Below are 6,000 nucleotides of genomic sequence, written 5' to 3'. Positions count from 1 at the left end.
TGAAATAGACTGACTTTCTCCATATATAATAACAGCAGTGGCTTTGCTCATTATGAAAGCTTGTGTGACCAGCTTCGATCTACGCTTCATATCGTCTATCATATCAAGGATGTTACTGCTGAAACGCTGATGGTACTCAATAGTTTCTGTGAATGCTGAACAGATCTGATTCTTGAAAAGCATTGGCTCAATAGTCTGCAAGAAACGTTCTCCAGCTTCATTATCTGTGGTAATGAGCCCAACCCATTTCCATCCGAAATGCAAAAGTAACTGGATAATTCCCTGATACTGAAGTCCTTCATTGGGGACCATGCGGTAAAAGGAAGAGAATTTGATTTGATTATCCACGGCTCTTTGAAATGAACCATATGAAATCTGAAAAAAAGAAAAAGCCAAACTGTCCAAGTGGAAACAAGAACTCACAACACACCCATTTTATCTGAATATAAATCTTATTTTACCAAATGTACTCATTTTAGGGACAACACCAATCTCTTTACATAGAAAAATGCACACAAATAATTGTGCTTAATAATTTCCAATTGCTACTCATTCTTAACATTAGTGAGTCATCGCATTTGTACACACTGATTGTCTCCAAGTATTTGGTGCATTTATTATTGCTGGTTGTTACTGCTTTCTGCACTAAGTGCAGATTCAACAAAACTCCAATCTGGAGCTGGAGCAACAGAAACCACTGATCCTGTTCTTTTGTTCTATAATCCTTACAGTGATTGTAGAGAGAAGTTGATACTCCCACCTATTATGAACTCTCCTGAAAAGGTATTCTGGGAACTCCAGAAGATCTCCAGAAGAGTATGTATGTTGTTGGTTTGTGAGCTCAATAAACCATATACAGTGGTGCCTCGCAAGTCGAAATTAATTCTTTCTGTGAGTCTCTTCGTCTAGCGGTTTTTTCGTCTTGCGAAGCAACCCTATTAGCGGCTTAGCGGCTTAGCGCTATTAGCGGTTTAGCGGCTATTAAAGGCTATTAAAGGCTTAGCGGATTAGCTGCTAAAAGGCTATTAGCGGTTTAGCGGCTTAGAAAAAGGGGGTGGGGAGCGAAAAAAAATCTCAAGACTCGCAAGACATTTTCGTCTTGCGAAGCAAGCCCCTAGGGAAATTCGTCCTGCGAAGCGCATCGAAAAACGGAAAACCCTTTCGTCTAGCGGGTTTTCCATCTTGCGTGGCATTCGTCTTGCGGGGCACCACTGTATCAGTAAAATACAAAAATAGGGTGGCAATCATTGCCAGCAAAAGTTAGAGCAACTAAGATGAACTCAAACAATGCAGCAGAACAGCACAAAATAGTCTTCTCAATTAACCTCTGAAAATCAACAATGCTGAATAACATCATACATCCCCACATAGGAAATCTCATAATTCTTAGGGAGAGAGACATTCTTAGTTGTATATACTTCCAGGGAGGAGATGACATACAGAACATCTTCTGTTGACAGCTTGTTGACAGAGATAATTGTGTGGTGACTCCCAATAGCCAAGTCTTGGCTGTTGAATTTGGTCTGGGCATTTGGGTCTGAAGACTGGGTAAATGCTGCTTTGCAGAATGAAGAACAGCTGGAAGTCATTGCAGAGTTAATAATTTGAATAATCATTTTCATGACAGGTGGGCCTTCCTCTTTTATTTCATCTCTCTCTCTCTCTCTCTCTCTCTCTCTCTCTCTCTCTCTCTCTCTCGCCTTCTGCTTTGGGCCAGTATTGGGAGTATACACAAATGAAAGTGATGGTTGGTTGGTTGGTGAAGCATCCTATGTGAACAGCAAAGAAGGGAAGATCTCCAAGGGTGGAAGACTGGAATAAGAAATAGCTCATAGTTGAGAGCTGTGAGGATCCACCCCTTTCTGTTTGAGAGAAGGGTTATGATCTGAGCCAGCTGAACCTCAAGCAACAGCTAAGGATCCCGGAGTACCTGCAAGCTATTAGCCACTCCTTCAGAGAGAATGTAACCCAGCAAGAGCAGGCCACCTCCCATTCATCTGGCCACTTTATTGGCTCTCAGCCAGTCCATTACTGAGGCATGACATTGGTCCAGAACATCCACTGCAGATGAAAAGAGAAGTAGAGCTACGTGCTATCAGTATATTGCTGACAATGTACTCCAAAACTCTGGATGACCCCACTCAGTGTTTTTGTGTAGATTTTAAACAGTTTGGGATATAAGGAACTCAAAATGAAGGCTCCACAGGCCTCTGGAAATGACCACCCAAATAGGACTGGAACCACCTCAAAGAAGTGCTGTCCACCCACAATTCAGACAGCTGTTCCAGAAGGACACCATGGTTGGTTGAGGGTATTGAAAACCACCGAGAGGTTGAGGAGAATTAACAGGAACACGTTTTTCCTCTCTCTCTAGTCAATGTGTTCTGAATTATTTATGCCTCTGTAAGCCAATACTGACACCATGAATTTACATGGGAAGCTCACAAGCAGCAAGTGCAATGCTTTCAGGATTGTTGAATGCATCTAGGTGCCCTATTTACCAACCTGGTGCGGGGTGACAAGTCTCATAAAACCAGCATGCTGAAGTCTAATTAATGCATGGAGGGGTTAATGCTATAGAGCAAGTTGTTCTCCCAGGCTGGGTCCTCCCCCCCTCACTTCTGGAGGAGGGTAATCAAGCCTATTTTTGTCCTTCAGTATACCTGAGAAGCTTAGCATGTAGAGAGGTCTGAGTTAGCTCACATCACATGGCTCTAACAGGCCATACAAATTTAGGGACTATGACAGCTGAAACGAAGCCAAGTTACTGCCTGTGTTTTCTGACTTGGGGAAGATGGGACTATTTTGGAACTCACAAGGTCATATTTTAAAAGTCTTACAGCTTATATTTCAATGCTTTACTTTGCTGCATGTTTTGCTATTTTAATTCTCTGCTGGGATTCTCTCACCAAAGAGTACTTGCCCCAAACCTGCATTTTGCCATCCAGGGAATTCTCCTTCCTATATTTTAGTTTTTACCTTGCCACTAACACCTGGAACCTTTCAAGTGATCTTCCATTACATGCAATAAACATTCATTCTTTGGAACCCTCTTCGACACCCCTACACATTGTGGGTTGCCTATGTTATACCTCCCCAATATATGCATATATTGCAGCCTCTTTTACTCCTTTCATTTCACCAGTCCATATTCAGAAAGCAGCAGATCCCTAGCAGAAGAAGGGAAGAGTTTCTCTTTTTTTATTCCCATATTCCACCTAAGATTTCTGCCATGCACAAGGAGGTCACTGAGCCAAATCCCCCAGTGACAGCTGCTCCATTCTTTTGGATCATACATTACCCCTTTCCATTACCCTTTTCAATTTAACCACTTCAAATTTATGCATCAACAGATTCCTAGTGGAAGGGGAAAAAAGTGAATTCTGGCATGAAATATCAATTTTGTGAATACCCACCTGTGGAATCTTGTAAAGACCTAAGACATCTGCCATGGATGAGGAGGTGTCAGAGCTAAGTCCTCCAATGACTCCTACTACTTTTTTCGGAATGCCACATATGTAGTTGGGGACAAAGTGTTGCGATTTAAAGAGCAGATCCAGAGTGGTTTGGTAGGCCATCCTTGAATCAAAATAGCTATCATAGATGTGGAATCCAAGAGTGACATTGGGCAAGATCTTGGGGTTCTCATTGATCTCATCAACAGCAAACACCAAGGCAAGGATGTGTTGGTAGAACTTGGTTATCACCCTGCAAATGAAGTGAGTCACCATTTCATGAGGGAATTAAACAGTGCATGAAATTCAGAACGGAAAGATTCACCTGCCTGCCTTTCCATCTCTATCTTGGCTTCTTAAAACAAGCTGTAGGCAATTGACTGAGGAGGTGTGGGGATCGATCAAAGCCTTGTTGGAGGATGGAGAGACACCATCTTCCTTGAAGCAGGGGATGGTGTCCCCTCCTTCAGAGACTTGCCCAGAATCAAAAAAATGTTAAACAACCATTGCCAAGTTGCAAACATTCCACTTTGGGATGCTTGGCAGAGATTGAATATCTGGATCCTATTTCAGTCTAGCTTCTAAGAAGTTTTAAAGGCCTTCTATGTAACAAGCCCTAAGGTGTGGAATCCCCTCCCCACATAAGCATGTCTGGCACACTCATTACCTAGCTTTCAGCAAACACTGAAGATGTACCTCTTTACCCTGACATTTGAGACCTATGAAATGTGTTTCCAGGATCGCCCCTCTGCCTGTGACACTATTGCTTTAACTGATTTTAATACTGAAATTTAAAATGTTGTGGCCCACTCTGGCTCTTGATTGACTGTTTAATGAACAGTATTCTGAGTGAGGGAGACAACTTTTCCCTCATTCCACATCTTGTTGCTGTTTAGTCGTTTAGTCGTGTCCGAGTCTTTGTGACCCCATGGACCAGAGCACGCCAGGCACTTCTGTCTTCCACTGCCTCCCGCACTTTGGTCAAACTCCACATCTTACATAACCCTAAACATATTGATCATGTCACCTCTTGCATGCCTTTTCTCTAACTTAAAAAGGGGAGTTGTTCTATCCCTTTTATCATTCTGAATGCAATTTCTAAAGTTTTTCCAGCTCTACAATATCGCCTTTTATGTGAAATGACCAGAACTGTACATTGTGTTCCAAGTGTGGCCAGAGATTAGTAGAACTGCATTATGATATTGAAGTTCTGTTTCCCGTCCATTGAGGGCTGCTTGCTAGAATGAATTTGCCATTTTCACAGCTGCTGCACACTGAGTGCACATTTTCACTGAGGTATCCACTACGCCTCCAAGGTCTCATTCCTGGTCAATTGCCACTAGTTCAAATGCCCCATGTTTATTTGCGAAATTAATATATTTTTTGCCTGAATAAGCCTCATCTTACACTTGTTTATACAGTGGTACCTCAGGTTAAGTACTTAATTCATTCTGCCACGCCACCGGAGCACAATTTCTGTTCTCATCCTGAAGCAAAGTTCTTAACCCGAGGTAATATTTCTGGGTTAGCGGAGTCTGTAACCTGAAGCGTATGTAACCCGAGGTACCACTGTACTTTTCCAGTTTACTGCCTTTTCCAGTTTACTGCCCCTGCCCCTAATCTGCAGTCTGGAAACTGCTTTGTGCGCTCGCTCTCTCTCTTTTTAACAACTGACCATTTGGGCATCATCAACAAACTGGACTACCTAACTGCTTCTCTATATGTTACAGGGCATTTTTTGTTTCTTTCTTATGCACTTTTTCTTTTCCTGCTCTCTCTTTTCTGTGTCTTTCCAGAAAAAATGTGAAACACCTTCCATAAAAAACCTCTTTTAAAAAAGTTCTAAAACTAGCTCCCCCCCCAAAAAAGTGATCAAAGTACTATAAAGAACACATAAAATAACGTTAACCACAATTTACTTACACTGGAATGTCAATAAAGACCTGAGAAGGGTGTTTCTTGAAGGAAAGCTTGGGGAATAAGTAACGGATAAGAGACACTATTCCACCAATGACAAGGTCACCTTCTTCATACCATTCATGTGCAATATCCACAGGATTATTTCTACTGCAAACAACAGTATGCACTTGGGGCACCAAGTTGGGAAGCAGCAAGAGAAGCAGAAGAAGTAACATATTGATCACAAATATCCTTCTACACATATATTCTCCTTTATCTCCCTAGAATGTTGTGACTATCATCAGCCTTACCTGTATAGGAAGGATTTGGTGAAAGCCAACTCTGGCAATGCAGTACATAAATGGACATGTATCCACCTTCTCATTAACTTCAACACTGTCACAAAAAATTCTGTGAATCCTAAATAATCTACAGTGATTTGAAATCTGACCTACACCATGAAAGAGGGGGAAAGATTGAAATAGCAGAGCCTGTTTTGATTTTTTATTTCACATTCTGCCTTCTGAAGCTTTGCCAAGTGGATTGATTATAATAATTTTAATAATTACAGGGGAGATAACCATTTGTGCAATGTTTTTGGACTATGGTGCATCATCAGTAGGAGAACTGCCAAACTAAACATATC

Source organism: Podarcis tiliguerta, assembly GCF_965153285.1.
Source record: "Podarcis tiliguerta genome assembly, chromosome: 13".
NCBI classification, from domain to species: Eukaryota; Metazoa; Chordata; class Lepidosauria; order Squamata; family Lacertidae; genus Podarcis; species Podarcis tiliguerta.
This window is presented reverse-complemented; position numbering follows the sequence as displayed.